Source organism: Sarcophilus harrisii, chromosome 2 (genome assembly GCF_902635505.1).
Source record: "Sarcophilus harrisii chromosome 2, mSarHar1.11, whole genome shotgun sequence".
Classification (NCBI taxonomy): Eukaryota; Metazoa; Chordata; class Mammalia; order Dasyuromorphia; family Dasyuridae; genus Sarcophilus; species Sarcophilus harrisii.
The window spans coordinates 54,330,010-54,352,083 of record NC_045427.1 but is presented as its reverse complement, the minus strand read 5'-3'; positions in this window follow the sequence as shown (position 1 = coordinate 54,352,083).

The window sequence follows — 22,074 nt, the reverse complement described above, 5'->3', positions numbered from 1 at the left end:
TATAAAAACCCAGCAAATGCTACAAGTCAGGATGTAACTTATTGTTTTATTGATTGTTTAGATTTAAGAAATTGATGGAAAAATATGAAAGTACAGATTAAACTTAGAAGTGAGTCCTGCTTACATTTTTTCCCCTCAATGTTGCTAAACATCCAACCAGCTTAGCCCTAGTGAGTGTTTATTAAGTTCTTACAGAGGACAAAACTGAGGCAGTAGGAAGTTGAATGGCATGCCTAAGGTCGCACAAGGTGCAGAGCTGGGAATGGAACCCAGGTCCCCAGCTCCAGGACTAGTGCCCCTTCCACTACCCACGTTGTGGTCTGGGCTGAGGATCAGGTCAGGATTTCTTCAGAGGCAGCGGTGGCCGCCGAGCTCCCGCCAGGAACGTGGCACTGAGATGGGGCAACGATCGTGGTTCTCTCTATCCTGATCTGTTCTGACCTCTGACTTGGCAGCTCTTTCCATCAAACAGTGATCTGCTCGCAGTCCTAGAGACAGCACCGTGTTCTGCACTTAGTAGATGCCTGAGAATAGTGAGGCAATGGGGGACAGTGACTGGCCTCAGACTCTGGCCTCAGACTCAGGAGAAGCTGGGATTAATTCCCACCTTTGTCACGTTATCGGGCTGTGTGATCTGGGGCAATTTAATTAGCCTCTCAGTATACTGCGCATACTTCATGAGTCTTGAAGACTAATTTTCAGTACAATTGCTCAATGGCCTTGGTAGAGGGAGCTCTTTCATCAAGGATCTCACACCGTCAATGAAATCACAAGCCTATTGTTGTTCAGTCGTCTCATTCCTGCTCCACTCTTTGTGACCCCATTTGGGGTTTTCTTGGCAAAGAGGCTGGAGGGGTTCGCCATTTCTTTCTCCAGCACATTTTACAGATGAAAAACTGAAGCAAGCAGGGTGAAGTGACTTGCCCCAAGCTAGGAAGTATTTGAGCTGGATTTGAACTCAGGTCTTTTCTGACTTCAGATTCTGAGTCCAGAGCAGCTAGATGGAGCAGAGGATAGACAGCTGGTTTGGGGCATCTTTATGAATTAAAATTTGTCTTCAGACACTTTCAAGCTGTGTGATCTCTGACAAGTCACTTAATCCTGTTTGCCTTAGTTCCTCATCTGTAAAAAGAGCTAGAGAAGGAAATGACAGACCACTCCTGCATCTTTACCAAGAAAATCCCCAAACGAATCACAAAGAATGACTGAAAAGGCTCAACCACCCAGATCTAGACCACGGAAAAAACAGAAGTGATTGCCAACCTGCTGTGTGTAGAGTCCTATCTGAGCTATGGTCTCTTTTGCTGATGCTTTCACTCACCGATGCTATATAAGCACCTCCACATTACCTGTCCCCACCTTACTGCCTCATTGCCTTATTCTTGCTGATAATTACAACAATACCTTTTGACTCAGACACTTATTAGTTGTGTGATCTTGGGCAAGTCATTTAATTTCTCATCCTCAGTTTCTTCATTTTCAGTTGACAAGCACTTATTGATTACCAACTGCATGTCAGTCACTGTACTAAGCACTGGGAACACAAAGAAATACAAATTAAAAAAAAAACACAGTCTTAACTCTTTTCAATGATGAGGTGATTCAGGTCAATTCCAATAGACTTGTGATGGAGAGAGCCATCTGTATCCAGAGAGAGGATTATGGGGACTGAATGTGGAGCACAACATAGTATTTTATTTTTGCTTTTTTATTAAGCTTTTTATTTACAGAGCATATGCATGGGTAATTTTTCCAACACTGACCCTTGCATAATCTTTTGTTGCAAATTTTCCCCTTATTCCTCCCACCCTTTCCCCTAGATGGCAGGTAGTCCAATACATGTTAAATATGTTGAAATACATGTTAAATCCAATATGTGTATACATATTTTATACAGCTAAATGGTTGAACAAGAAACATCAGATCAAGAAGGAAGAAAAAGAAAAACTGAGAAAAAAACAAAATGCAAGCAAATAACAGAGAGAAAGAAGGCTATGTTGTGGTCCCCACTCTTTTCCCGTGGTTCTCTTTCTGGGTTCTCTTCATCACTGCACAAGTGGAACTGGTTTGAATCACCTCAAACTACATAGTATTTTCATCTTTTTTGTTGTTGCTTGCTTTTTCTTCTCCTTTTTTCCCCTTTTTGATCTGTTCTTTCTTGTTCATCACAATAAATGTAGAAATATGTATAGAAGAATTGCACATGTTTAACTTATATTGGATTACTTACTGTCTAGGGGAGCGAAGGGGAGGAAGGGAAGGAGAAAAATTTGGAAGGTTTGCAAGGATGAAGGCTGAAAACCATCTTTGCATGTATTTAAAAAAATTAAAAGCTATTATAAAACACAACAAAAACAGTCTTTCCTTCAAGGAACTTACAATATAATAGTAGAACATGTAAAAATTATATGCGTCCAAGCAATTTACAGAGTAGAGTAAAAATAATCTGAGAGGGAAGGGATTGGAAAAAGAGCAGAAGGTGAAGGACACTAGGAAAGATCTTTTGCAAAAAGTGGGATTTGAACTGAGTGTTGAAGAAACCTAGGTGGCTAAGGGGCAGAAGTGAGGATGGAGAACATTCTAAGCACTAAAGACAGTCAGTGGAAAGGCAAAAGTGTTGAGAGATAGAATATGGTGTTGGAACAGCAGCCAGGAAACCAATGTCCAGGTATCATGGAGCACATGGAAGGGAAAAGAATGTGGAACTGCAAAGTTAGGAAGGGACAAGTTTGGAAGCCAACCAGAGATTTGCTCCTGAAGGTAATAGGGAGCCACTGGAGTTTACTGAGTGAGGAGGGAATGATCAGAGATATACTTTAAGAGAATCCTTTTGACAGATGAATGGAGGGTGGACTGACATAAAGAGGAATTTAAGGCAGGTATGACCCAGAAAGTTGTAGGGATAATATCTGCCTCTCAGGGAAGTGGGGAGAAGAAATGTCCTCAAAAGTGTTCTGCAAACTTTCAAGTGTCCTATGAATGCTGTTAGTCAGACTTTTGGAAATCTTAGTTTTTGATTGTTCTTCTCAGTTTAAGAGGTACAGGGGAAGAGAACAAACACAGGTAAATCTCCCATGAGAAGATGCTTTGGTACAGCATGCATAGAGTTACAGAAAGTGACCACTCCAAGTCCACCTAGACTCATTAGCAGAAGATCTGATGTTCACATCCAAATCTGTTGTGTTTTCATTCAGTCCTCAAAACATTGTTGCGATGCTTCCTCTAGCTCTCCTTATGATCTTGCCTTTTACACTGGTCCCCTCTTCAGCATCTCTGTACCTGAACAGTTAGGTGAGGTCTCGTGCCAGGAAACCCTGAATTCAAATTAGTTGTGTGACTTTGGGAAATCACTTAAATTCTGCCTGCCTCAGTTTCCTCTTCAGCAGAGTGGGGATAATAATAGCACCTCCCTCCCAAGGTTGTTGTGAAGTTAATAAAATTTCATAGAGTGCTATATAAATGCTAGTTATCATCATCATCATCCAGTTCTCTTCTCCCAAGCAATATATTTTCTGGATTTTTTCCAGGAGACAAGGGAAAGATGGATGGGTAATGGGTTGATACTGGTGATTAATTTAAGAAATGGTAAGCACAGATTGTTCCAGCTTTTAAACTCAATTTTTTAAAAATTGCATTTTAAAGTGGGGTCTTATGACATCCAGAAAATTGGTATTTAGATGGGTGAGGGTTATAGACTCAGTCCTGACTTGAAAGAAAGGAAACTGGACAGAGGGGAAGTCTGAGTGACAGACAAGCCACTTCCTTTCTCAGTCCAGTTTTTTCATTTTATAAATGAGAAGGTCAATTAGCCAATTTCAAAGGCTCCTTCCACATTTGAATCTGTGATCTAAGGCTTTTCCCAGCTCTGAGATGCAGCATTTTAAAATCCCACTGTGCTCTCAACAATTGATGATTTGTAATAAATTTATTAAAAGAAGACAAGGGCTTCAGTAGATAAAGAAGAAAAATCAGTTTCTAGGATAATCATTTCTCCCCAGGGGCCAGAGAAAAATGAATTCTTTCCTTGAGCAAACTGGTCTCATATTAGCCTATGTCAAAGTTTGGCTCTGAGTTCTCAGAATAATAGTATTTCTATAATGCTTTGAGTATGGAAAGTTCTTCACCCATATTGTTTGAATGAAGCCTTATAAGAACCTTCAACTACAGGTAGTGCAATGAATATTATCTCTTTTTTTTTCCCCTTGGTCTTGTTACTGAAATAAGCATACCCTCTTAGATTTTTGGCACAGATAGTAATTGGTGACACACTCATTGGATAAGGAGGAAGTAGTCTTCTGGGCAGTGTCCTGAGCAGTGATGCTAGCCCAGTCTCACTCCTAGAAGGGTGACGCCAGAGATTCCAAGATCACAGTTTTCTCTTAGGGACCACCAAGGAACACAACCCCCATGAACACAACCTCTAATCAGAAAATACAAATGGCCAAAGGTACACAATACTTCAGGTTCCTTTCTCTACCTTATCTAGGGCAACTTTTCTCTTGAGCATAAGGACATTCACAGAGTAACCTTAAAACAATTGTGGGGGAAATGGTGCTTGGTTCATGTTAATCACTTGAGTCTACTTAGCCTTATACTGTTCATCTGTTTGATGCTTTCAAGATGTAGATAATGCAAAGGAAATATCTGCAAGGCAGAAGGCTATTCCAGGAAGTGTCTCAACTATAATTAGCATTTATTAATCATCTACAATCTATTCAAAATACTTCATTAAGCAACTCTACCAAATTTCCCATCATGACTGTTCTAAGCCTGTCTCCACTAGCTTCATTTCCAGTTTAGAGCAGATGATCTTGCTTCTTATTTCATTAGAAAATTGAAATTGGCAAAATTACCTTTAACTGTAAATGTCTTGAAAAAGTTGCCTATACCCAATGGTGCCATTTTCTTACTGCCTCTCTTACCCCATTTCTTACCTAGCCTTATTTATTGATTGAGTGTTGCTTCAGTCAAAGTGAGACTTGTTAAAGACCTTAGCTTATAAAGGCTGAGGTCTCCCTCTGCATCCAGGATCATCCTGAACCATTTCTGGCCACTGGACCCAGATGACTCTGGAGGAAAAAAGTGAGGCAGGTGACCTTGGACAGCTCTCCCTTATTTAAATCCAATTCATTTGCATGGCATACTATCACCTCCCAGATGTCATGGTCCTCCTTCAAGAAAGGAGGACAAACAACAACATTAATTAAGGTTCTACCCTACCTCTCCCCACTGTATTGAAACTGGTCTTTCAGACCAATGACCCTCCTAATCATCAAATTCAATAACCTTTTTTCAGCCCTTGTCTTCTTCAATAAATCTGTCAATAAACATTTATTAAGTGCTTACCATGGGTCAGGCACTGTGCTAAGTTCTGGAGAAATAAAGGCAAAAGGCAGTTCCTACTCTCGAGTAGCTCACAAAATTTTGCTTTGTATCAGTTCATATAAATCTTTTCATGCTTCTCTATGAATTTTGTTCATCGTTTTTTTCAGTACAATAATACTACATTTCATTCATTATTCAACAATTTATCCATTCCCTAATTGTTGGCTAAGGATCTTTATTTCCAGTTCTTTGCCATAACAAAAAGTGCTATTATAAATATTGTGGTATATGTGGAACCTTTCTTTATGTTGTTGACCTCCTATACCCAGTAGTAGAATTAAAGATATAGATATTTTAGTCTCTTTCTTTATACAAAATTCCAAATAGCTTTCCAGAATGATTGTACCTAAAATGTATTGGTGTTTCCAATACAAGCTGTTTAGCTTTGTATTTCTTTTATTAATGATTTGGTACATTTTCTGTGGTTATAAATAATTTGAAATTCTTCTTTTGAGACCAATTTGTTCATATTTTTTGTTCACTTATCTTTTGGGATCTTTATAACTTTATACACAGTTAACAATTATCTTCTAATGGATAGTCTTTCTTCTCTTGGTTTAAAAAATTCCCTGCTCTTCTGTGTCATCTTTTACTTTTTTTATTTCCTTTACTGACTCCTTTTGTTCTTCTTAATCCCTTGATGTGAACATTTCTCTGAGATCCTTTCCCAGTCTTCTTTTTCTCTCTCTTTCTTGGTAAATATAGTCACTCCCATGACTTCAACTACCTACTTCCTCTATGCAAATGTATCTCAGATCTTCACTGCCTATCTTATATCATTCTTCTGAGCTCATAACCTCCATCTCTAATGATCAATGGGACATCTCCATTATATCTAAAATTCAACATATTCCGGACATGGCATATAATCTTAGTCATTAAAGAAACCTGTTTCTACTTCTGATTTCACCATTTCTGTCCATGGTACCACCATTCTTCCAGGGGCTCTAGTTAGCCATTTTAGAATTATTTTTGACTCTAATCTCTTCTATCCAATAAATTTCCAATTTTTTTCACTTTCTCCTCCAGGACATCCCTGGAATCTATTCCTGTGTCTCTCCTTTTATTGCTAGTAGCTATCATTGCATTTCAGTAATGATGACAATAATCTCCCAATTGTGGTCTCCCTGCTTCCATACTCACTCTCCTACAATTTGTGCTTTAAATCATTGCCAGAATAATTTTCATTATACATAGAACTAGTCATCTCACTTCTCTGATACATATTGCCTGCTTAAAGTCCAAACTCATTTGCCGGGCTTTCAAGGCCATTTGCAATCTGTACCTCCCTCCCTTCTTGTCTCAACACAACACAATACAATAAGCATTTATTAAACAGCTATTTTATTCTAGGCACTTAACCAGTTCTAAGTGCTGGGCATACAAAAAAAGTGGAAGCAGGAAAGGGACTCATTGAATAGAATGCTGGGCCTGGAGTCAGGAAGACCTGAGTTCAAATCTGGTCTCAGACACTTACTAGCCTTGTGACCCTGGAAAAGTCACTTAAACTCTATTTACCTTAATCTACCAGAGAAGAAAATGACAAACTGTTCCAATATCTTTGCCAAGAAAACCCAGAGGCAGGATGGACTTGCTATAGTTTCATGAGGTCAAGAAGAATCAGACAAGACTGACTGAACAGCAATACAGATAAGAAAAAGACAGTTCTTGCCCTTAGGAGCTTACAATCTAATGGAGAAAGACAACCCACAGAAGAAAGCTGGAAAGTGGAGAGAGGGGACACAAGAGGATATTTTGTTGTGTGGAGATGAAATCAAGCAGAGCTACAGATGAAAATTGTTTTCTTTTAGTCCCTTTCATGCTCTGGCCAAACTTAACTGTTTTTTGCTCTACTTCCTATTAAAACATATTGGGCAGCTCTAGGGGTAGTTAAGTGGCTCAATGGGTAGAGTGCTTGTCAAGGGTCAAAAAACATGAATTCAAATATAGCCTCAGATACTTGCTAGCTAGGCAAGTCATTATCCTCTGCTTCTTTTTAAAATGGAGTAAATAATACCACTTACCTCCCATAGTTGTTGTAAAAATCAAATACAATAATACTTGTGCACAGTACCTGGCACATAGAAAGTGTTTAATAAAAATTAGTGACCAAGATAGAATTCAAATTTAAGTCTTCCTAATCCCAATTCCACTTAGTTTTTTCTCTACTGTTCCACCCAGGTATGGACCTAGATTTCATTGGTATCGTGTATTTTATGACAGCAAAACTCCCTCTCCCCTTGCAGGTTGGTACTTTCTTCGAAACATATATCTTAGAGAGTTGCTTATGAAAGGAAAATGGAAGTCTAGGGCAGGATAGTTATAGGAGGTACCAAGAGCTCCTTGAAACCTTTCCTGTTTCCAGTTCTCAGTAACAGCTTTCCCTTTCATATTTCAATTCAATAAATAATTCAATAAGCATTTATTAAATGCCTACTATGAGTCAGGTTCTGTGCTAAGTGATGGATACGCCAAAAGAAGCAAAAGGTAATCTTCAGAGAACACTTTCTTCTACAACTTAATAATGCATTTTCATGTAATGTTACATGTCAAAAATATGCAACGTGGATTATAAATCTGTTTTTACCAAGCATGAAGGCAGTGCTTGTTTCTCTCGGATATTATAAGAAACAGCTTTTAGTAATTTGAATAACTCTTTCCAGCTGCCTGGGAGGAAATAAAATGAATTGAGAAGCTAGTTGAGGTAAAAAAGTGAATTATTTTCTCCAAATCCCCAATCCTAGCAGGACTACTAACATAGGCAGAAGACACAGTAACCAGATATTATAAAGGCAAGAATATGAAACATAATAATCTGAGTCCACATGAACTGAGGAGAGAGAATGACCTATTTAGAAGGTACATGGACATAAAATTCTTCTGGCCCTGGGAGGCTTTTTACATGTGAAACTTGGAAATGACATTCAAAAAAGGACTTCAATAAAAATCAAAACATTCTAGTCTAGATTTTCATTTTAAATTATAAACACATTTGGCCAAGACAAAAGACAAAAGGTTATTCCCCTCCCTTTCTCCCTTCTCACTATATAAATAGGAGAGCTGATCCCCTGGGAATAGGCACAAATGCCATCTGCTGGAGGCTGAGAAGAACCACAAGAAAAAAAATAGAATGAAGAATTATAAATAGAAGATGCAGAAATTGGCCCATTACAACCAATAGCTATCTGTTGAAAACTGAGAAAAACTGTGGACCAAAAGCATTCAAAAGACGTTAAAAGGGGGGTCCCCTTTTTGCTCACCAGTGGGCATTGACTGCTACATTATATGGCAGGAATTCTTTTGTTTTATTGAAGCTTTTTATTTTCAAAACATATGCATGGATAATTTTTCAACATTGACTCTTGCAAAACCTTGTGTTCCAATTTTCCCCCCTTTCCCTCCATCCCCTCCCCAGGTGGCAAATAATCCAATAATGTTAAACATGGTAAAAATATATGTAAATAGAATATAGGCATGCATATTTATAAAATTATTTTGCTGCACCAAAAAAATCTGATCAAAGAGAAGAAAAATGAGAAAGAAAATAAAATTCAAGCAAATAGCAAAGTGAAAATGCTATATTGTAATTCACACTCAGTTCTCACAGTCCTTTCTCTGGATGTAGATAGCTCTCACCACCACAAGGTGATTGGAACTCTTCTGAATCTTCTAATTGTTGAAAAGATCCACGTCCATCAGAATTGATCATTGTATAATCTTGTTGTTGCCATGTACAGTGCTCTGGTTCTGCTCATTTCTCTTAGCATCAGTTTATGTAAGTTTCTCCAGGCCTCTATGAAATCATCTTGCGGATCGTTTCATAGAATAATAATATTCCATAACATTCATATATCACAAGTTACCCAACCATTCTCCAGCCGATGAGCATCCAGTCAGTTTGCTGTCTCTTGCCACTACAAAGAGACCTGCCACAAATATTTTTGCACATGTGGGTCCCTTTCCCTCCTTTAAGATCTCTTTAGGATATAAGCCCAGTAGAAACACAGCTGGATCAAAGAGTATATGGCAGGAATTCTTAACCTGGAATCCATGAACTTAAAAAAATGGATAATTATATTTCAGTATAATTGATTTCCTCTTTAATTAATACATTTAAAACATTAGCCTGAGAAGGGGTCCAAAGGCTTCACCAGACTGCCAGAAGGGTATATGATAACAGGAAGAGGTTAAGAATCCCTGTTTTATGGGCTTTTATAAGAATTCAATTACTTTCCATTAACCTCTCAGGAAACCTTCTGATACCCACTTTCCCTAGGAAGGAGGAATTGAAATTCAAAATTCCAAGGTTAACCAGAGAAGTAAGAAGTCCCTCAATAGCATCCAGATATTATGTCAGGAGTAAGCCTCTTTCTTCTACAAGATCTTTGAGATCTGTGCTTGCACCTTATTCTCCTACTAGACTTTAGACTCTATTCAGGCAGTTATGAGCCAAAAGCTGTGGGTGCTAAGAAAGGAGGGACAATTCACATCTTGAAAAAGGCCAGGGAAATACCAGATGACTGTCCATCCCCATGCTTCAAGACCTGACTGCTTCAGGTGCCTAGAGATTTCCCCATCATTCCATCCTGAATTTCTGTGCACATTCTGTGTCTTCATAAAGCTTTTTGGCTGTTGTTAGTTCTCTTGAAGGACTGAAATTGTACTGAGATTGGTTAAGGAAGGAAAGCAGACTAAGGATGAGTATTCCAATAAGAATCACTAAATTGATATTTCAATAATCAGTCAGATTCAGTTTGACATGAGAAGATTCAGTTCCAACATGAGGTAGAGTGATGAGATGATTATGGGGACTGGAGAGAGTGAGTAGTGAATGAGACTCATGAATTCATGAGATGGTAAATGTTAAAGCAAATGTGGAACTGGGGACACTCAGGTCACATTCCTGATTTGAGAGGGGCTATCAGTAGGATTCAGAGGTCTTAGTGTCTCTTCCCTACATAGACTAGGTATGAGCCAGCAAGAATAGGGATGAATAATTGTTGATAAGACTTGGTCTTGAATCACTTATGTGGAACAGGTATTTTCTTAGCTCTTCTTAGGTTATTTTGGGAGGAGAGTGCCCCAGGGAGACTCAGAGCAATGTAGGACACGGGACAAGCCTGGCTTTGAGTGACAGTTATGGGGCACTAAGTCTCTACTAAAGTTTTTACCGCCTTAATTACCTAGCATTGTGCTCTACAAACAGTAGGTACTTAATAAATAGTAAATGAACAAATGAATGAATTGACAAGGTTTCAAAGTCTCTCTCTAACCCAAATAGTCTAAAAAATAAGATTCTGAGATTCAGTGTAAGATAATAGAAAAAACACTAGCTGAAGAGTCAGAAATTTTGGCTTTGCCAGTAGGCATGTTATCTTTGATGACGCTTTCCCTTCTCTGGGCCTTAGTTTCCTTATCTGTAGAATGAAGGAAAGACTATGATTGTATTAGAGTCTATCTCAACTATAAATCTATGATTTAATATTAAGTTAAACAACAATTTTCAACCTGGCTTCTGTGAACTTAAAAAAAATTTTGATAATTGTATTCCAAAATGATTGATTTCCTTTGTAATTCTATATATTTTATTTTGTGAATTTAAAAACTTTATTCCAAGAAGGGGGTGTGCAAGCTTCCATATACTTCCCAAGAGGTCCATGACACACACAAAAATTAAGAACCCTTGACTGAGAATATTTTCTCCTCTCAACTACCAACTCTGCAACTCACTATTAAACATTCTGAATAGCCTTGATGAGTGTTAGGGCTTGGAGCCAGATGTCCAGAAAATTAGCTCCTGGCCAAAGACATGACCTAAGTTTATTCAAAGTCAAACAATTGCCGGACCTTACTTCTGGAGGAAAGAAACATTTCTTTCCCTTGGCAATAATTTTCTGCTGAGATATAAGATAAAAGGATTTTGAACTCGAAGGGAGATTGTTTGTCATGTAGCTATAGATTGGCAGCTGCAAGGTACATTGAAAGCCATCTAGCCCAATTGCCTCCTTTTACAAATAAGAAAATTGAGTTCTATAGCAATCAATCAAACACATTTATTAAGTGCCTACTATGTGCCAGACATTGTGCTAAATACTTGGGATATAAAGAGGCAAAGGACAATTCCTACTGTCAAGGAACTTATGGTCTAATAAGAGAGATAACATGCAAACACACAGACATATGATATAATGACAACTATATACCGGAAAAATAGGAAGTGATTAACAGAAGGCACTACAATTAAGACTAGTTGAAGAAGGATTCTATCATAAGAAGGGATATATAAGTAGCTTGTCCAATGTTAATCAGCTAGGATGAATAATGTTAAGCAGCAAAAACAGAACTTGAATCCAAATCTTTGAACTCAATGGTTCTTAACATGCAGTTGAAGGATCCATGAATAGATTTCAGAGGATCTATTAATTTTTTGTGGGGGGAATTATAGCTTTTTTCATTAACCTCTAACTGAAATTTAACATTTCCTTCAATTATTTAAATTTATGATTCTGAGCTAATAGAGGTAGAGCCACAATGGCAGATTAGATTTTGGAAGAACCACAAAAAAGATCAGGGATACATTTTTCCAGCCTAAGACAACTTAAGAAGTTGGCAGGAAAAGTTTGTGACTTTGGGGTGGGCTGAAACTCCATTTTCTCACAGCAGCAGCTTATAGGGGCTATGACAGGGGCAACTGCAGCAGCAGCTTTGGGATCTCTCAGCCCAGAGATGGTAAGAGGGTCTGACAACTGTCAGATGAAAGAGATTACACTTTGATGACACTGGATGCAACTGGTGCTGATTGACCACTCTTATTGCCCAAATAGTGTTCTATGTTGTAGTTCAAGGGTGGAGAGGAGTGCTTGTGTTGGTCAAAAGGGAGGAGGGATCCTGGTCACAGTTACAAGGCAGAGGGAAGCACTAGCACTTATGTCTGCAGGGGAACAGGGACTCTTCCTGGCTAAAGGATAGAGCATAGAGCAGGAAAACAGCGACCACACTTCGCTTCAAATCTCATCTTGGGAGCACCAGAAACTTGCAGACACTCAGAATAGCTATGAAAAGAGCAATGCAAAAAAACCCCCCTAAAACTTGGTACTATATTCTCCACTCCAAGAACCTAACTATAACAAAAAGTTCAAAGTTAAGAAATAGTTTGGAAAAAATAAACAAACAACTCAAAAAAGAACTGGGTCATAATTATCTACTATACTGGTAGGTAAGACCAAGACAATCTCAGAAGACAACAATGTAAAAACACCTACAATCAAAGCCTCAAAGAAAAATACTAATTGGGCAAAAACCCAACAAGAATTCCTATAATAATTGAAAAAAGAGGTAAAGGAAAAATTGGGGAAAGAAATGAGAGTGATGTGAGAAAATCATGAAAAGAAAATTAAGAATTTGGTAAAAGAGGCACAAAAATACCAAAGAAAAACATGTTAAAAAAAAAAACAACAGAATTAGCTACATGATAAAAGATACAAAAATTCACCAAAGAAAAGAACTTCTTAAAAAGCAGAATTGACCAAATAGAAAAAGAGGTACAAAAACTCACTGAAGAACACAATTCCTTAAAAATTAGAATTAGGCAAGTGGAAGCTAATGATTCTATGAGACATCAAGAAACAAAACAAAGTCAGAAGAATGAAAAGTAGGAGAAAACGTGAAATAACATGAAAAAACATTTACCTGAAAAATAGATTGAGGATAAAATTTAAGAATTGTTGGGTTGCCTGAAAGCCATGATAAAAAGAGTCTAGACATCATATTTTAGAAATTATCAAGAAAAAGTGCTCCATCCCCAACTTAGATCTCTCTCACTGGATACCTATAGTTACTATCTTGTTGATTCTACTTCTACAATATCTTTGAATCTCCAATGAATTCTATTCATTAATGTGGCTACCTTCCTTCCTTCCTTCCTTCCTTCCTTCCTTCCTTCCATCTCCCCAGCTATCGTAATAACTCGCCAAATGACCTCTCTGCTTCGTCTTCCCTTCCTCCCAGCTGCCAAAGGGGTCTTCCTAAAACACAGATGTCACCAGTAAACTTAACAAACTCCAGGATCTCCGCGAGATCAAAGGCAGCTTCCTCTCTTTGATATTTAAATTTCTTCCCAGTCCCTTTAACTTACTTGTTTAGCCTTATTATACCTTCCTCTACATTCCAGACAAAATTGTTGTTCATGCATGAGTCTATCTTTTGTGCTTTTGCAAGATATGTTCACACACCTGAAAAGTACTCCTTCTCATTTCTACATCTTATTATACTTAGTTTTTTTCTAAGATTATCTCAAATGCTATGAATTATTTCCTGAACTCCTAAACTGCTAGAGCCAGCCTCCAACTGCCTTGTGTTTTATCGATATAGTTGTGCAAATATAGTTTGCATAATTATAGTTAATTGTTATAGTTGTGTAATTGTACAAATTCCACCTTGCACAGGAAGCCTTCTCCAATTCCTCTTAATTCTAGTGCCTTTCCTCTGTGAATTATTTCCTATCATGTATACAGCTTGCTTTGATTATATTTGTTTGCATATTGCCTCTCTCATGAAACTGTAAGCTCACTGAGGTCAAGCACTGCCTTTTTTTTGTGTCCCCAACACTTAATATAATACCTAGCACATAAATAGTAGGTAGTTAATGTTTATTGATTGATATAGGGTGTCCCAAAAGTCTTAATGAAGTCTTAAACTACGAGAATTTAACCATGGTGCTTTTCTGAGAGAGGTAAAAAATTTAGATAAGATAGAATCCTCAACTTCATGGAACTTACAATCTATGCCTCATCTCCACAATTAAATTCTAAGTTCCTATAAGGTAGTGAATGTCTTATAGTGCTTTCCTTCACCTATAGAACCTTTCTTGGGTATTATGGATAGAACCTGATCCAAGGTATCTGGTAAGTACCAAGAAAGTACTTTGTTATGATAATGTTTCATTTCCTTTTATTATTTTTTAATGCCATTTCTCTTGGAACCTGTTGACTAACTGAAGCCTGTTTTCTGTTAGTAGTAACCTCACGTAGCCAAAACTTGACTCATGGAATGTTAATATTAGGGGAGGGTTTTTTTTTTTTTTTTTTTTGGATTTTCTCAGATAAGAAGCCAAAGGAGAGTTTTGATCTTCTCAAGGTGGTTTAGTCAACTGTGAAGCAATTCATCTGGTTCTGACTCTGTAATGTAAGCATCCTATTATGATCCTTTTAAATGAAGTTTAGTTTGTTACTTGACTTAGTTTGCCTATAGAATCATTTAACTAGGTTTGTTTACTTAGGGAGATATACAAAATTATTATTTTTGTTTAACTAAATTTGTTCAAGTTTTATGGATGTACTAGATTGCTGTGTATCAAAGATTATAGAATCTCAATCTTTGTTCAGGGTTCTTTTTCTACCCCCCAAACCTGGGTTTAAGCATAATAAAATTTAGGTTTTTACATATATAATTTTTGCATTATGATAGATTTTATTTGACAGTAGTAACCTACCCCATGAACTCAAAGGAAGATATTTCTTCTATAACAACTTGTTAATTTATTATCTAAGTTTAAACAAATATAATTATGTTCAATCAGCTATAAACTTTCAGGGACATAGTGACATCCCACCTCATGGGAGCCAACATTTCAAAAAAAAACTCATTTTTTCTTCCTATGCATTTGTAAAGTCCTTCAGAGCAAGGACTGTCTTATCTCCTTCTGCCCCTTCTCTTAATAGTATTTTATTTTTTTCCAATTACAGGTAGAAATAATTTTCAACATTCACTTTTGTAAGATTTTGAGTCCCTGATTTTTTTCTCCCTTCTTCCCTTACCTCCTCCCTCTCCAAGATAGCAAACAATATGATATGAGTTATTCAGGTGCAATCATATTTCCACATTAGTCATGTTGTGAAAGAAGAATCAGAATAAAAGGGGAAAATCACATAAAAAGTGAAAATAATATGCTTCAATTTGTATTCAGTCTCCATAGTTCTTTCTCTGGATGTAGATAGCATTTTCCATCATCATTCTTTTAGAATTGTCTAAGATCATTGTATTACTGAGAAGAGCTAAGTTTATCAGAGTTGATCATGGCACAAGGTAATAGTCTTTGCCTTTCTTTCTATCTCCAGCACTTAGTATGGTGTCTGACACATGGTAGGTTCTTAAGAAATGTTTTGACTGATACAAGAGTATTTTTCCGTTTCATTAGGTGATCGGAAAGGCTATAAAGGGAATGTGGATATATTGCTGGATTTGGAATTAGGAATTCTTGGCTGTGTGATCATGGACAAATCTCTTAACCTCCCTAAAGCCTCTGAAATGGAAAAGTCAGCCTAATACTGACAGCTAGCTATAGCTTACTCAAGCCGCAACAGATTTGAATCCTTTATCTTTTCCTTTCAATCTAATTTTAAGTTATAAGTGAGTTTATACAAGATTAACAATCACATATGAGTCTCATGTATGTAGAAAAGAGTAAATCTTGGTAGTTTTTCCACCATGTTAACCCATCTAGGATTGGTGGATATTGAGAAAGTGGATTAGGAGACAAAATTCTCCTGTCTGAATTCACATTCAACCTCAGACATTTACTAGTTCCCTAACCCTGAGCAAAACACTTAACCTCTGTTTCCTCATCTGTAAAATAGAGATAATAATAGCACCTACCTTAAAGAGTTGTGAGGATCCAATAAGATATTTGCATAAAGCTTTGCAAACCTAAAAATACTATATATAGTACTAAATGCTATTTATTTACTTTTTAAAAACCCTGGCTCAGCAAAAAAAGGATCATGGCATTGAGAAGACCCCCAATAAAATTGGAAATTGAGAAAAAAAAATCTGGAAGAATTTTGGAGCCAAATTAACCCAAAGGTCTGGTGCTATGTATTAAAGGTAACCCTGAGTTTTATGGTACTGATGTTCTTCAAGCGGGACATCGAGGTGTTACAGTGGAGAGAGCCTGAAGTCAGGAAAACTCATGAGTTCAAATCTGACCTCAGACAATTACCAGCTGTGTGACTCTGGGCAAGTTACTTTACCATGTTTACTGCAGTTTCCTTCATCTGTCAAATAAACTAGAGAAGGAAATGGCAAAACACTCTAGTACCTTTGCCAAGAAAACCTTAAATGGGGTCACTAAGAAAGAGACACAACTGAAAAACAACTGTCCAAGTATTATGTACGTGTGTATGTATGTGTGTTTGTGTGTGTGTATATACATATATGTGTATATATGTACACGTGAGTGTGTGTGTGTGTGTGTGTGTGTGTGTATCAGGAGTCAAACCCAACCTTACTGGTGAAAAAGGTATTTCCCTTTCCCCTTTCACTCCTTGCTGCTCCCCTTGTTCATGGTACAAGCCCTGTTTCACACAAATCTATAGGAAGACTTTCCAAATCTGGGTCAGTGAGTTTCCAATGAAGGAGAGAAGGGTTTCAAGTGGAGTGCTCTCCTCCTACTTATCTCCCCACTTCCAAAGTAAGTAATTAATCAGGCAAGATGGAGCAAACGGAATGCAATTGAGAAACTGACCTGATAAAAACAAGCTATGGAGGCTCTAGGTTCTGGGCTCTGCTGCAACATTAAAGCACTTCCTACCCTAAAAGGAAATAATTTTGTTTGCCTTTGCTTTGCTGACAGCCATATACTTGACTTTACTGCTCACCACTCTTTCTAGCTTAATGTATGAGTGAAAGGTAGACAAGGCAATCCATTATAGATTGAAATCAGGGCAGAACATGAAAAAATAAGGCAGTTATCCAGAGAGCTTGAGAAGAATTCACTTCAATAAACATTTATTAAGCCCCTCTATATGAAAGATTTTTTTTAAAGGATAAATCCTACAAATGAACAATGAGCTGAGCCCAGAATTGAACTGGGGGAGGGTAGCAGGTTGCCCTTGGGAAATTGCAAAGTTCATTTGATGATCACCTGAAACAAAGACAGAACCTTTTGAACACTATTATTCTTTTATTCTCTGAAGAATTAACCAGGAAGATCACCACAAAGGTTTCTAGCTGCTGGTAGCCAGGAGCTTACTGCAACATATGACAAACATGGGATTGTGCTGAAGGAATAGTGTAAACAATGTCATCAAAGAAATGTATGACTGGAGGGAAAGGGGGACTATGAGATACCTAGCCCAAGGACATAGTTTTGAAATCCACAAGCTGGAAAGAGGTTGGGAAAGGAAATTAAGGTTAGTGTGGGTCCTTCCACCAAATGGAGGCTCAAGGAGGTTAATAAGAGAATGATGGATAATTCCAGGTTGAAAAGGCCTCGAAAGGATAATTGGATGTTCCAGGGACTATTTCTAGTATAAGACAAAATACTTGAGGGATCCTTTATGGAGGACTGGTGAGAGGAGGGAGATAGGATGTCTCATAGGAAGGGCTTTTGTAGGACAGAGCATGGGAAAGAACCTAGAGATAAGAATGAAGTGAATTTCTCATGGGAAGGGCTTTTGTAGGACAGAGCATGGGAAAGAAGCTAGAGATAAGAATGAAGTGAATTCTAAAAGGTAACATGGGGCATCAGCCTCTTGTACAAAGGCACAGAGGCATATTTGGAGCAGGCAAATTATGACTAGAAAACATAATAAATGAAGAAGTATAATCTTAAATAAGAGTGAAAATGTGGGTGGAAACCAAACTTTGGCACTTTAAATACCAGTCTGAAGTTTTGAATTTTGTATTAAAGATAAAATGGAGCCACTGAAGATTGTGTGTGTGTGTGTGTGTGTGTGTGTGTGTGTTTGTAGGGAGGTAGTGTCAAGATCAGATTTGTGTTGAAGAAATTAAAGGTATAAAGTCATATGAAAAAATGCTCTAAATCTTGATTAGAGAAATGCAAATTAAGACAACTCTGAGATACCACTACACCCCTCTCAGATTGGCTAAGATGATAGGAAAAGATAATGAAGAATTTTGGAGGGAATGTGGGAAAATTGGGACACTGATACATTGTTGGTGGAATTGTGAACAGATCCAACTACTCTGGAGAGCAATTTGGAACTATTCTCAAAAAGTTATCAAACTGTGCATTCCCTTTGATCCAGCAGTGTTGCTACTTGGCTTATATCCCAAAGAGATCTTAAAGGAAGGCAAAGGACCCACATGTGCAAAAATGTTTGTTGCAGTCCTTTTTGTAGTGGCAAGAAACTGGAAATTGAATGAATGTCCATCAATTGAGGAATGACTGACTAAGTAAGTTATGGTACGTAAATGTTATAGAAAATTATTGTTCTATAAGAAACAATCAGCAGATTGATTTCAGAAAGGCCTGGAGAGACTTATAGGAACAGATGCTAAGTGAAGTGACTAGAACCAGGAGATCATTGTACAGCAGCAATAACAAAATTATGTGATGATCAACGGTGATGGACTTGGCTCTTTTCAACAATGAGGTGATTCAGGGCAATTCTAATAGACTTGTGATGGAGAGAGCATCTGTATCCAGAGGGAAGACTATGGGGACTGAATGTGGATCACAACATAATATTTTCGCCTTTTTTGTTGTTGTTTACTTGCTTGTTTTTTCTTTCTCATTCCCCTCCTTTTGATCTGATTTTTTTTTCATTCAGAATGATAAATGTAGAAATATGTATAGAAGAATTGCACATGTTTAACACATATTGGATTATTTGCTGTCTAGGGGAGGGAGCGGGGGAAGAGAGGAAGAAAAATTTGGAATACAAGGTTTTGTAAGGGTGATTGTTGAAAACTATCTTTGTATGTATTGTGAAAATATAAAGCTATTTAAAAAAAAGATTAGATCTGTGTTTTAGGAACATAAAGTTGACAACTGAGTGGAGGATAGCTTGGAGAAGAAAGAAACTAGCAAAAGGAAAATAATTAGAAGGCCATTGTAGAGATCTAGGTGAGAGGTGATGAGAATTTGAACTAGAGGAGAAACTGAGTAGAGATGAAGAGGATTAATGTAAGAGAAATGTGGTAGAGGTAAGATCAATGACACTTGACAACTGATTAGATATGGAGATAAAAAAGAGGAAGAATCAAGGACCATACCAAGTTTGTGAACCTGAATGACTAGAAGGAGAACTTTGGCTTCCATTATTTGGAATTCTAGCTGGAACTTCTCTTTGTCTCTTACACTACTGCTCCAAGCTGTTCAGAAGAGCATAGCTGATGTTGATGAGGAAACTGAGGCAAATAGAATTAAATGACTTACCCAGAGTCACATAGTGACTGAAGTCACATTTGAAATCAGATCCTCCTGGATCCTGGAGTTGGTGCTCTAATCACTGGGCCATCTTGCTGTCCCTTAACATCACTTTCTTAAGTCCAACACTCAACAAAACAATAAACCAAGCTTTGATTTAAAGCCTTTGCTAATTTCCAAGATGCAAAAGCTTACAGTGAAAATTTAACAGTCTTCAATTGACCTGCCATCATGGGGAGAAGGAGGGGAAAAGTTAGAACAGAAGGTTTTGCAAGGGTCAATGCTGAAAAATTACCCATGCATATATTTTGTAAATAAAAAGCTATAATTTAAAAAACAGTCATCTAGAAAACATAGTTAAATGAAAACTCAGATCCATAGACAAGGTCTAACACTATATCAACATTCTCTCCTGGTAGTCTTGCCTCTTAGCCAGCAGGCAGGAACTATATCCCATTATCTGAGCTTTCTAGGACCATTATTAGATTTTTACTTACTCAGAATGGCATCATCTTAAGGTTCTTTTCATGTCCCTTGTTGTAGTCACTGGATGAATATCATTCTTCTGTCTCGGATTAATTCACCTTGTATCTGTTTGTGAAAATCTGCTTCTTTACATTCCTCCTACTTTTCATTTCTTTCTGTACTGTGATATTCTACTACCTCTGTATATTCCACATGAATCAAGGGTTCCTCAGTCAGTGGGAATATACTTTGGTTCAAGCTGGTTGCTATCAGAATTTAGCATTCGAGATTCTGAATCCAAGTAATAATAAGCTCTGTTACAAATAGGATTCTTGAACTATGTGAGTGGATAGGATGTGAAAAAATAAGGCATCTTTCTAGACGTTTTCCTGAAGGATATCAACTTCTAGCAGAGTTATGAGGGTAGAAATGGTTTCTAAATCTCTTCAGCCAAAGCTAAGTGCATCTCTTCCCTAAATTATCGAGGTGCGAGGCTGTTTTGGCTGGGTTGCCACAGTTTGAAAGAAAAGCAGGTTTTTCTTTTTGACCTATTTTGGTATTTGCTGAACATTCACATAAGGAAGAAATTCCCCAACTCCCTCCCACCCTATGTTCACTGCCAAGGAGAGATGGGCGTGTTTTTCTGAATCTGGGTGTTTTGGGGAGGGGGGTGGCTTGATGACCTGTTCAAATTGGGGTGATGTAGAACAAATGACCTCTGAAACTCCCTCCCTGTCTGAGAATCCCTACACAAGAGGTTGTCCCAGAAGAAGGAGAAGTTAGACACTAGAGGCAGCTGGGTATCACAATGGATAGAACTCTGGCTCTGGCCTGAGGAAGTCCTGAGTTCAGATACAACCTCAGGCTGTTACTAGCTTTGTGATCTGGGCCAGCAACTTACCCTCTCTCTGTCTCAGTTTCCTCAAATGAAAAATAGGATTAATAATCACAGTCAAGGTTGCTATGGTGATCAAATGCCTCCCACACAGAAGATGCCTAATAAATGTTTATTTCCTTCCTTCTCATCCCATCTAAATAATTCACTAGCTTTGCTCTCCAGGTAAAATGCTGCTCAGGAACCAAAGATCACTTTGTTTTGCAAAGGGGAAAATTGCATCGATTTTCCTTTCATGAAGTTGGTTCATCACACTCTTGAACTTAGGTTTACCCTTGCCCGCCACTCTCATCCCTCAAGCTGGCACTGCCCAGCATATTATTCTGCTTGGAAAACTAAATTTCAGGATTCTGTTGTTTAAGATGTCAGAATCCCTGCTGTTCCTCCTCCATGAAGGAGTTTAGGGTCATCAATATTTTTCATGCACTTTTCTTTGAGACCCATTTACTCTGCTCTCACTTGGAAGGGGAAAGTCCATTCTAAGGATACTTCCCTTAAGACTGCCCCTATGTCCACATGGCTCTGCCTTTCAGTGGTCGAGACAGTTCTTATGGAAGGGGCAAAGTGGAAAGGTGTGAGCTGCCCAGTCAGCTTGGTTTACTGACCATGGGAAGGGATGTTTGCTCTGGTGGAAGTCTGCCATGCTGTGTCTTAGGCAGTCAGTCAGGAGGTAGTCCCTGTCACTGGGAAGCACAATCTCTTTGCAAAATGCTCAGACACCTCACATGGAGGAATCCCTTAGGTCCCTCTAAGGAAGACTTGGACCCTGTAATTTCCTCTAGTTGATTGAGGAGCTTGTCAAATTGCTCTGGGACTCCTGTAACCTTCCTCTTTCTACCTGAATGTAAAATGGGCACCATCATACTTGCATTAAGTACAAGAGACAGCTAGGAAGTGCCCAGAGAATGGAGTCAGGAAGACCCAAATTCAAATCTGGCCTCAGACACTAACTAACTGGGGAACTCCCGACAAGTCATTTAAGTCATTTAATCTCTGTTTGCCTCAAATTGCTCAATCTCCAAAACGGGGATAATAATAGTACTTGTTGGCCAGGGTGGTTGTGAAGATCAAATGGGATGCTTGGGACATGCTTAGTAAAGCATCTGACACATGGTAGGTACCATATAAATGTTAGCTATTCTGATGATGATGATGAAGA